Source organism: Centruroides sculpturatus, unplaced genomic scaffold (genome assembly GCF_000671375.1).
Source record: "Centruroides sculpturatus isolate CEXI.00-Female unplaced genomic scaffold, Cexi_2.0 scaffold1018, whole genome shotgun sequence".
NCBI classification, from domain to species: Eukaryota; Metazoa; Arthropoda; class Arachnida; order Scorpiones; family Buthidae; genus Centruroides; species Centruroides sculpturatus.
Genome location: NW_019385496.1, coordinates 172,313 through 184,911, shown reverse-complemented (window position 1 = coordinate 184,911; position 12,599 = coordinate 172,313). Strand labels below are relative to the sequence as shown.

The following is a 12,599-nucleotide window of genomic DNA, read 5'->3' as shown; positions in this document are numbered from 1 at the left end:
TTTCAAACTTAACGGTAAGTTATTCCTCTGTTATTTAAGAATTAATTCCGATATTTTAGTACAAGAGAATGGTATAAGTACACCGAGATAAAGTAACGTGTTGGCAGTCTCGTGTTACTTAAAACCGATATGAAAAATAATGAGGTTCTTTATTTTTATTTCTCTGATCTACATTTACATATAGGTTTTTATAGGTTGTAAAGGTTTTTATGGTGTCCTGCTCTGGGATGGCATATTTAGTAGCACCAAGAGCTGTCCACAAACGTCTTCTTGTGATTTTAACTTACAATAAAAAGTTGATAGCATTCAGTATCTGGGGCGGTATAACCATACTATACCTGTAGTGCATCGCACTTTAATTTATTAGTGTGACCATTATGGGTATGTGCATAAAGTCTAGTACAAACTGGTGTTACACTGAAGTCGGTAGAACTTGCTGGTACGCTCACGCAAATACAGCAAGGAGTGGTGGTGAGATCGCCGGGGAAGAGATGTTCAAATAAATATAGTAACTTTTTAGCAGATTTTCACTATTTGCCATTGAAATTCCTGGTCCTGTATCCAAATTCAACTAAAATTACGATTTTCTGTGTAGCTTGTTATAAAAAGAACAGAGTACTCTTATAACATTACGCAGGACCTACGTAGATGCGCAACTTCCAGCAAGTTTTTAATCGAATTATACACTAAACAACAATCAAGTGTAATGATCTAAATACTTACAAAATAGTTTTCATTGTACATATGTTTACAACGGGGTAGTGGTGAGAGATCCTTCCTTGTGACCGAAGACACCCTTACTTCTATAACTGGAGCAGTTAAAGAGAACAATGGAATAGTCTTTAAAAACTATTTTAATTAATTACTTTTATTCTTTAAAACCATTATAATGTAAGCATTATAGTTAAATGGAGATATTTTCTCTCGATAAGATCAGAATTTTTTAGTAACAAAAACAATTGAATAAAGATGATAAATCTTTAATTGTAAAAATACAATTAAGATTTATCATGGAAGATTGTAGTGTTTCGTATCTATCGACACCTTCGCCTGCCAGAATTTTGATCAGAAATTCCCCAAAAGTAGTTGTAATCCTTTATAAATATTACACTTTAGTCGACATATTTTTATTTTCTGTCTGTTTTCCTCCCTCAATTGTTTCGATACAATTAAGAAACTCGTTAATAATTAGTCGTATCTAATAATATATCAGCTGTTGGCCTACTTTGTACAATTTCAAACTGTGCAATTAAATCTTGAAGTATTAAATCCCCTACCTATTATATCGGAATCAAGCTTCATGTTATAGGATGATAAATTTATATAAATAGCGTGCCAGAACCACATTTATTCCATTCGTTTTCTCCAACTAATTTGCGTAACTGACATGGAAAAAACCAAGATCCTACTGTTGATCTGTCTGATTTACGTCAGTGGTAAGTACCTTTGTAGCGTAGGTAATAAGAATTACGAATTATATAAAATAAAATGCGTAATTTAATTGTGCATTTATAGGAATTTCTTTGGTAACTTCTCATCCGATGTGTACTCCTAGAGAAGTAAATGGCATTTGTCGCGTATATTGCATAATGGCTAAAGTACATTTATGCTTAAAAGTGCCGCCTTGTATCTGCCCCAGTTATACTGCAAATACGACTCCGAGACTAAGACCAAGAAAGACGTAAAAAGCAATAAAATATTTTTAAATTTCTCTTTCACTAGAAATTCCTCTTCTTACAATTCTGTACTCAAGTTTTATCGTTTCTTTTGTAATTTAATTTAGAGTTTACTTTTATATCTTGTTGCTATAGTTTTATACGGATGTAAGCAGTTTAATTTTTAAATAAATTGTTTTTATAGAATATTTTCTTTTATTAATTCTTTTTCACTTATATTTACAGGCATGCATGACATTTACATTAAATACTTGATTTATTGTTATCGCGATATTAAACAGTATTCAGATATTAAGCAAGTCGAACGTTTATTTAGCCCCATATTTGTTGTCCTTTGAAGTTAACAGTAAATCGAGTGTGGCACTCTCCCGAATAACACCATGCAATGAGAATTAGTGACAATAATAGTTTATTTTATTGACGAATTTATAGATTTATTTACACTCATACTCGTAAGAAATGCATTATTTTTGAATATACTCGTGTAATGTTCCTATCTCTTCGTAAATCTGCCACAGAGACAGAGTGGACTTTTTAGACATAACGGTACAGAAATCGTAAAGCAAAAAAATCCGCAATCTCCTATCATTTCCGGAAAAGTGCAGGTTCGAATCCCAATTATACGGGAGATGCCTAAGAGAAAAAGCGGTATATTAGTTTATAAAATGGACCCTTTACGTCTTACAATGGTACAGTACTTACTATTGATGTAAAGCAAACAGATCAAGAATAGGATCTTCCTTTTATCCATATCGGTTAAAACGGTAACCTGACTATTAAAATTGATAATCGATCTCGTCCTATTTATATTTTTATTTTACACGTAAACATTCAAATTATTTGTAAATAAGCGTATAGTTTATCAAATATGGAAGCTTTAATTGCCGATATACTTAAATTACACAAATGTTTTTCTATAATAACTCCGTTAATTATAAATTATTAATGAGATATCTCGTTTTAAATTTCGTTAGATTTGAAAATAATAAACCGATTGTAATTGTTTTTCCAAGCAATTCGCGTATTATTTATAAGGGTATATTGAGGCTAATTTAAAATTAGAATAAATGCTAAAGATAGACGACTTTTTAAAAAATTCTTTCCACCCTTTGGGCACTAAGTGTGTCGTATTAGCAAGCCCGTTATAGGTTTGGCTAGGACCACAATGGAACGGGCGGGTGGTAGGGGACGGGAGTCGAACATATCCCGTCGCACCACAAAGATTTAAACACAAAATACTAGTTTTGTGAAAGATTTCTGGATCCATTCGAAACCGGCATTCGATGATTTCTTGTTTACGCTCTAAAACCGTCGTAATATGCCTGTTATTAGAGTAAATTTGTCATACAAGATTCCCAATCGGATTTATGTCCGGGCATCTCGCTGGCCACTTCATAACTTAAATATTATGATCATCGAACCAGTTAATTCTTGAGTGTGAACAATGAGTACTGACATTGTACAGTTGAAAAATTCAATCGGGTCCTCCAATTTTTTCTCTTGTAAGTAATAAATTATTTTTTTAATACTTCTCGATAACTTTCAGATGTCTGTCTACTAGTTAAAATCGCTAAATTTGATAAACTATAAATCTAAAGCAGACCCATACCATTACAGAACCACTACCATGTTGCCTGCTAGAAAACTATGTTCCTCTATCCTAACAACATGCCAGTAATGAGACCATTCATCTGGTCCATCCAAATTAAATTTCTTTTTTATCATTGAAAAGAACTAAGAGCCATTGGCCATTCCATAGCGTATGATCTTTAGCCCACTACATTATTGCCAATTTGTATTGTTTTCTGTTTTCTCCTATTGTAATACACAATTATCAAACCTTCGAGACATTATTTTGGGTCTTCTTAATCGATGCTTAGAAGGTTTTCGTAACGATTTTCTCAAAATTTTATGAAGTATAGGAGTAGATCTTAAAACAGCAATTTCCTTACTAAACTCTCTTCCATGTGGCATTTCGAAAAGTTTTCATTCAATATTTAAATTACTACTTGACAGCAAAATAAGTCTTGTATTGTAACGTTAAATCGAGGTATGTTCGGTTGGGAAATAGACAATATTTGACAGACTTGAAGAGAAAACTACATCCGTAATTCCCGGTTCACTAATCTACATCGAATGTAAACATATTTTTTATATGGAATTAATTATTTAATGTTATTTAATATTTTATGCCGAAAATGCACTTGTGTTGAATTTTATCTTTATAAAACCTGATTCACTCACTTTAAACTTTGTTTAAATCTCACGTTTTATACGTCAGATTGGCCAACATTTTTGAGATCGCTTTTGACCGGATACTTCGGTAAAATACGACGTAAACAATGTATATTCCGGGAGATAACATGTTTAAACAATACGGAAAGATTGAAGATTTTGCTCTTACTGATTTACGTCATCGGTAAATGTCTAAATAACAGATCAGTGCTGGCGTTACGTCGAGGGATACGCCGTTTTTCGGTACACGTCTCTTCTATAAGCGGTTATGAAGACTACGCCGGTCGACAAATGTTTGGACTATAAAAAGTGTAGTGTTTAATGGCCAAAGTAAAAGTCTGCGTAAAATTTACTATTTGCATCTGTCCCGGATACCATGATAATTCGGGAAAGTGGCATTTAAGAAATCCAACCGTAGAGTAGCAACCACTTCCGCTTATAAACGTAATTTGTAAATCCAATAACAAACGTTCTTTTTAATTGCAAAATGACATTGTCGTTAGTCGGGTCGTTTCCATTTAAAAGTTATGACAAACTTCGTTCCACCTCGTCTCAGAGTTGCCAGAGAAGCGATATTTAATAGGGGTGCGTTTGGAATTTCTAACCGGTGTTATCGGTAACTGCTGGTAATTACTGGAGCCTTTAAAAAATGTAATCTGAATAGTCGCGTTTAAAAATCACGATTACAACATCACCGATTGTTCTGCGATACTTAACGAAGTAACCGCGGTGACAAACTGGAAGTCAAACTGACCATGAACGAAAAGCCTTGCCCCAAATTTCAGATGGGACAGAATGGCATGATCGATGGCCAACATTCCGATTATTGAAGTACTGTTCTTAAATACATCGAGAAGAGACAGATACGAGATTTCTACTACAATTCGCTCTCTCTCTCTTATCTGAATTAATATGGAGGTTATAGTGTAATCACTTAACCTCCGAAGAGCTTTTTTGCTAGACCATAGGTAATTACTCGCAAAGAGCCGGGGCAAATGCCATCCAAGAGGTCTTTTAAGGGTAATTGTCCCTATTTAGGCGTTAGAGATGTGGAGAAATACAAAAAACTCCACGTGGTCAGCCCGTCCTAGCGAGGCGCTAACACGGCCGAACTCTTAGTGTTCAGGGAATGAAACTGCTTGGACACTGGTGGGCCTTCTACAACAATTGCACGTTGGATCGTTTTTCAGTGTTCTTCAACAAAAAATTTTTTCAGCGATAAACAATGATTCCGCTCTTTTGATATATAAAAGAACCAATTTATAATAAAGAAGTAACCATGTACTGTATCTTTTTACGGCGGTCGGATGGCCGAGCGGTCAAGGTGGCAGTCCACCGCCCTTGGGAACCCGGGTTGAAAACCAAACGGGTCGAAAAAACTCCAGATAAATTACGTGGGTGGTCTGTGTGCATATGGAGGGCCCCGTCCCTCACCACCCAGCAGCCCCATTGTGGGCCTGGCCGAATCCATAATGGGCTTGCAAAAAAAGGCCCTCTTACTTTACACAGAGCGAAAAGAGTTAAAAAAGAAAAGTACCTTTCTACGATTTTTTTAAAAGTGTTTTCGTCTTTTGCAAACTAAAATGGTCGTATTTAGATTCTGTCAGCCGCAATAGCAAAGACCGATTGCCCAGGACAGGGCACCATACAATATCCCAACCGGAAATGTTTACCGATTTTAGTTTAAATCGAAGGTTGTGTATGGTTATTATTTCCAGACGTGAGTCACTCCAAATTACGAAAATTAAAACGTTAAAAATTTTTTTAATTTCGGTTTTCTTTGCATTCGAAAGCCAGTTCGAACAAAATTCGAGACGTCACATTCAGTAGAATACGCGCTAAAATAAACCTCCTGCTGACTCTCTACCTATCGCGATCGCGTTGCCGTCACCCGATGATTCATAGAGCAACGAATGCGTTGCTCTATATGCCTACACATTTTACGCGCATAAGCGGTGAAGGTCCTGCAGTGGCCAAGCGGTTCCGTTCTCTGAATACCGGGTGTTCGATCGTGGATGTGCGCCTCGCTAGGACAGGTTGACCACGTAGAGTTTTCCGGCATATCTGTAACGCCAGTTATCCTTAAAAACACCTCCCGGAAGACATCCCCGGCAGTTACATCGCCCAAGTGTTGCGTTGCCGTAACTTAACTAAACAAACACAAATAAGCAATGACAAAGGCGATTGAATAACCCACAAGTCGCAGTAAGTGCAAAACCAAACGAAATTGTTAAGATTTTAAATTTTATTTTTGTACTCATGAAACCATAATTGCATTTTATCTATGACAAATATCGGAATCGTCGTCTCTATTTTCTAATGCGTTTATGGTGGAGTGCATTATGTAAGAGCGTGTTAAATTTTCTACGGACAATCGCACATGATTGATTTTTTTTCACAAAATCGCAGTTTCAGTCTCATGCACTGTAACCTGCAAATTCCTACAACTTCTTTGGGTTCACATAATCTCATAGGAGGATTCTTTATTATCACGCGCTGGCGTTGCTCACCACTGCCTTGCCTGCTACTGGTTTTCTGCGATGCTTCCACTCTGTTGAACATTTCTATAAAAGAGATAGCATTCGTTATTACGCTATTACAAGATATAAATATAGATAAATAAAGAAAATCCACTCACCGTTAACACAAATGAAATACACCAAAAGAATCACCTGCAATTTCTTCATATTTATTTACTAACAATTCTTGTACCGATATAGATTTAATACAAATGCATATTGGCTATTTGCGTATTTATATACATTTACATCCGTAATAAATTGGACCATTAATTTAAGCAATTTCAAAAATTTGTGATTAAACAACTTTGTAACTAAATAACATAAATATAACAAAAATAACATAAATAAACATTTTTTCAATAAATAATATATCAAATAACGCATAATCTGTGTATTTTCTTTTTTCAAATTGAAAATTGGAATCCCTTTGCAGCAATTTATTAAATGACACGAAACTGAAACAATTCAAAAATATTCCGTGTCTCTTGTGATTTATTTTTAATTAAAATAAAAAAAACAATGAAACCACTAATCACTTTTGCTTGAATTTTCTGATCTGTTTTTTCTTCGTTTGTATTTTTAACATCCGTTTTGTGCGTTTTCTCTTCAGAAGATCCAAAGGCCAGACTCGTTTATTGCGCTTTCTTTGGTAAGCCCATTATGGGTTCGACCAGGTCCACAATGGGTGCCGAGCGAAGAGGCAGAGACATATCTGAACGGACTATTCCCAAAAAATCTAAGCAATTGTCAAGAGTTTTAATCTAGGGGAGACCGGGGCAACTTCGGCATGCGGGGCAAGTTTGTCAAGCGCTTTTTTTTAAAAACAAATTAAAAGGAGATTTTGGTTATAGGTTAGGCAGTTGAGTTTTATTGCTGGCTTGTTGAGTGTAGTGTTTTTATTGTTCTCCAACAAGCGTAGTTGAATTATCAAGCAAATTTTCATTTTCGTTCAATTCCATATAATATTTTTTTTCCTTTATATTGAATTGGCAGGTTTTGTTATAATTCCATGATAACGAAAGTTACTTTTCCTGTTAGAAGGATGTAACTTCAACTTATTCACGTGGCCAGATCGTGGCTTGGCATTCTGTTCTCAGGGTTGTACTTAATGTTTCGAAATCATGACTAGCGGGGTAAGATCGGCAACATAAAGCCACATTAGAAGCAAAGGATAAAAATCAAACAGATGATAAATGAAAACATGTTTGCATTTGTTATTCATGTATATATGTCTTTGAACTTGCATTTCGTTGTAATAATATTAAATGGGTGTTGGATTTGTATTTCTTTGTTTTAATAGTGAATTCCAACTTATACATTGTTAATAACATAATTTTATATACGTGCCTATCTTGCCCCATTACTGTTGCCCCTATACCAGGGGCAACTTTAATAAAAATAATTAAAATAATTACAACTTTACAAAAAGAGAGAAGTTGCCGATCTTGCCCCTATACCCGGGGCAACTTCGTCAATTTCTCTCTTCTTGTAAAGTTGTAATTATTTTAATTATTTTTATTTCCAAACTGATTTTAACCAGTTCTATAGTAAGGTAACATTCCAATAGACAATATGCAAAGCTTTTTTTTCAGTTTACAGCAGTATTTATTACACAAAATTTAAGTAAAGCTTAACATGACGATCTTGCCCCGGTCTCACCTACCAACAATACTCTTGACGACTGCTTGAGTTTGTGATGAGCTGCGATTTGAGAAAAGCTTCTGTGCCATTTCCAATGCAAGCATCTGCAAATTGAAATAGAAACTTCGCACATTGTGTTCTTTAAATGAATTTCTAAGTTCCTTTTCGAATAAAGAAATACAGAGCGTTTGTGATATTTATAAATATATATTTAATAACAGAATTGTTTAATTACAAATTTCCAAAATTGTTTTAATAATAATTTTATTTAAGAACAAGGACTACCATTATCTTTGAAAGACTTGAAGACAAAATCACATCCTTTATTCCTGATCATCCAATGTAAACTTTTCCTGTTAGAAGGATGTAACTTCAACTTATTCGCGTGGCCAGATCGTGGCTTGGCATTCTGTTCTCAGGGTTGTACTTAATGTTTCGAAATCATGACTAGCGGGGTAAGATCGACAACATAAAGCCACATTAGAAGCAAAGGATAANACGGTAAAACACGACGTAAACAATGTATATTCCGGGAAAAAAACAAATTTATAGAATACGGAAATATGGAAGATTTTGTTCTTACTGATTTACGTCATCGGTAAATGTCTAAATAACAGATCAGTGCTGGCGTTACGTCGAGGGATACGCCGTTTTTTCGGTACACGTCTCTTCTATAAGCGGTTATGAAGACTACACCGGTCGACTAGTGTTTGAACTATGAAAAGTGTAGTGTTTAATGGCCGAACTAAAATTCTGCGTAAAATTTACTGTTTGCATCTGTCCCAGATACCATGATAATTCGTAAAGGTGGCATTTACGAAATCCAATCGTAGAGTAGCAACTACTTTTGCTTATAAACGTAATATGTAAATCCAATAATAAACACTTTTTTAATTGTAAAATGACGTTGTCGTTAGTCGGGTCGTTTCCATTTAAAAGTTATGACAAACTTCGTTCCACCTCGTCTCAGAGTTGCCAGAGAAGCGATATTTAATAGGGGTGCGTTTAGAATTTCTAACCGGTGCTGGTAATTACTGGAGCGTTTAGAAAATGTAATCTGAATATTCGCGTTTAAAAATCACGATTACGACATCACCGATTGTTCTGCGGTACTTAACGAAGTAACAGGGTGACAAAGCGGTTAAATACAGACAAATCGAAAAGAGACAAAAACGAGATTTCTACAACAATTCGTTCTCTCTCTCTCTTATCTGGATTGATATGGAGATTATAGTGTAATCGTTTAATCTCCGAAAAGCTTTTTTGTTCCACCATACGAAATTTCTCGCGAATAGCGGGGGAAATGCCTTCCGGGACATCTTTTAAGCGTAATTGTCCCTATTTAGGCGTTAGAGACGTGAAGAAAAAACGGAAAACTTGAAGTGACTAGCCCCTACTAACGAGGTGTGAACACGGCCGAACTCCTACTGTTCAGGGAATGAAACTGCTTGGACACTGGTGTGCCTTCTACAACAATTGCACGTTAGATCGTTTTTCAGTTGTCTTCAACGAAAAATTTTTAGCGATAAATAATGTTTCCGCTGTTTTGATATATAAAAAAATCAATTTATAATCATGTAACGGTGTACCTTTTTACGATTTTTTCAAAACTTTTTTCGTCTTTTGAGAACTAAGATGGTCGTATTTAGGGTACGTTCGTAAAGTCGAACGAGTTAAACGAGAATGACGTCATCGTTATTCTTATTTCGTTAGACTTTTCGAACGATTCCTTTATAACTAACTGGATGTTTCTAAAATCGACGACGTGAATGGTCGCTAGTGCAGCCTTATCCGAAATATTTTTCTTAGATTGTTTCGGGTGGACGGTTATTTCAATCATTTCACCTTTTAATTTGCAATTTAAACACTCGAGTAGATTTAGAAACATCGATATCGTCGGGCGCCATTTTCTTAACGAAGTAAACTAACTCTTTTCTTCGTGAACTTCGTTACAGTTTCGTTCGAAACGTCATCACCGCAGAGCATGCGCACTGAGCGACAGTTCTACTTTTCGAACGTTGTGTATGGTTATTATTTCCAGACGTGAGTCACTCGAAATTACAATAATTAAAACGTTAAAAATTTTTTAATTTCGGTTTTTTTGCATTCGGAAGCCAGTTCGGACAAAATTCGGGACCTCACATTCGGTAGAATACGTGCTAAAATGAACGTTTTGCTGACTCTCCATTTATCGCGATCGCGTTGCTGTCACCCGATGATTCATAGACCAACGATTGCGTTGCTCTATCAATCATCGGGTGACGGCTTCGCGATGATTCACGTAAAATGTAAAATGTGTACGCACATTTTACATTTTACGTAAATAATCGCGTTGTGAATCATCATCGCGTGAATCAACGTAAAATGTGTAGGCACATAGAGCAACGATTGCGTTGCTCTATGTGCCTACACATTTTACGTTCTGCAGTAGCCAGAGATAGGCCCTGCAGAGAAGGCCCTGCAGCGGCCAAGCGGTTTCGTTCTTTGAATACCGGGTGTTCGATCGTGGATTTGCGCCTCGATAGGACGGGCTGAAAACGTAAAGTTTTCCGGCTTTTCTCCACGTCTGTAACGCCAGTTACCCTTAAAAAGACCTCCCGGAAAACATCCTTGCTAGTTAGATCGCCCAAGTGTTGCGTTGCCGTAACTTAACTGAACAAACAAACAAATAAGCAATGACCAAGGCGATTGAGTCAACCGCAAGTGGCAGTAAGTGCCAAACCAAACGAAATTGTTAAGATTTTAAATTTTATTTTTGTCTCATAAAACCATAATTGCATTTTATCTATGACAAATATCGGAAACGTCGTCTATATTCTCTAATGCGTTTATCGTGAAGTGTATTATGTAAGAGGGTGTTAAATTTTCTAGGGACATTCGCACTTGAATGAATCTCTTACACAATATCTCAGTTTCAGTCTCATGCACTCTAATCTGCAAATTCCTACAAGTTCTTTGGGTTCACATGGTCTTATAGGAGGATTCTTGATTATAACGCGCTGGCGTTGCTTACCACTGCCTTTCCTTCTACTGGTTTTCTGCGATGATTCTACTCCAAAGAACATTTCTATAAAAGAGATAGCCTCTGCTATTACGGTCGCAAGATATAAATATAGATAAAGAAATAAAATCCACTCACCGCTGACACAAATTAAATACAACAAAAGAATCACCTGCAATTTCTTCATATTTATTTACTAACAACTCTTGTACCGATATAGATTCAATACAAATCATGTTTGCTATTCGCGTATTTATATACATTTACATCCGTAATAAATAGGACCATTAATTTAAGCGATTTCAAAAATTTGTGATTAAACAACTTTGTAACTAAATAACATTTCGTTTTTTTAAATAATATATCAAATATTTCATAATCTGTGTATTTTCTTTCTTCAAATTGAAAATTGGAATCCCTTTGCGGCAATTTATTAAATGACACGAAACTGAAACAATTCAAAAATATCCCGTGTCTCGTGTGACTTATTTTTAATTAAAATAAACAAACAATTCAATGAATTGTCTAATCTGTCTTTTTTCGTTTGTATTTTTAATAGTGTTGTAACGAATAGTATATTCAGCCTCAGGCCGAATACCGAATATTCGGCCAGGAGCGTGGCCGAATTGCCGAATATTCGGCCAAACTATTCGGCTTGATTAACGAACGTACGAAAATTGGCGCGCAAACCGTATTATGGCAAATATCCTGCTCTCTATTGGCCCCCTGTCACTACGCTTCTCCAATCGCGTTAATTCTTGGCAGTTGTAGCAGACAGACAAAAGTGTTATGGAAGTATATGATAAATGATGATATCAAATGTGGATAACAACGAAATGATCTACACGTGTAAATAACGGAAAAAGAACAGAGAAGGACCGCCAAGTGAAAATGTGAAAATAAATATGAAATTGAGTTGATAACATAATCGAACAAGTCGATGCAGGTTATTGGCACGAACAGGGCCGTTCCGACCCGGGGGTGCAGAGGGTGCGGGGCACCCGGGCGGCAAGTCTAGGGGGCGGCGCGAGCCGCCTTAAAAAAAAGGGAAAAATTAATTTATCATTAAATTAATATAATACATAAATATTATTCTAAATATTATCATTTAAATACTACTATTCTAATATTATTTGAATTTATGTACTATTCTAAATATTATTAATTATATTTCAAATTCAAATTTTATATACACAACTTATTCAGGCCACAACCAGTGGCAAGTATAACAGTTTCTTGTTTTAACTCGTCTTAAGCTATTTTTCACGTCGGTCGCGAGGAAGATTTTACAGGAAAATACTCGTCTGTGGTCAAAGCATAGAAATGCACGCACCGAAATAATTTTTTTTATTTTAATTTTAAACGTGTAATCGTGTAAATCGCAACAGCTTAAAAAGTTTTTGTTTAATATCGTGGTTAGAGAGACAGTAAAAATTAAAGGTGAGTACATACATTAATTTGATTATATTTTGCTTTTGCGCGGTTAAATAAAATTTAAATAATATTTTGTTAAATTAAATTTAT

The 12,599-nt window shown here is 35.4% G+C and overlaps 2 long non-coding RNA genes across 2 annotated transcripts; one reads left to right on the top strand and one right to left on the bottom strand.

The window, feature by feature from the left end:
- The first annotated feature begins 1,316 nt into the window (after positions 1-1,316).
- LOC111639516 lies at positions 1,317-1,878 on the top strand. Its single transcript, XR_002759082.1, has 2 exons — positions 1,317-1,436; positions 1,516-1,878. It is a non-coding gene; the product is annotated as an uncharacterized LOC111639516 (long non-coding RNA).
- An 8,927-nt stretch (positions 1,879-10,805) lies between these two features.
- Positions 10,806-11,354, bottom strand: LOC111639524. The gene is made up of 2 exons (XR_002759087.1): positions 11,214-11,354; positions 10,806-11,141 (listed from the first exon to the last, which is right to left on the bottom strand). It is a non-coding gene; the product is annotated as an uncharacterized LOC111639524 (long non-coding RNA).
- Positions 11,355-12,599: the final 1,245 nt, after the last annotated feature.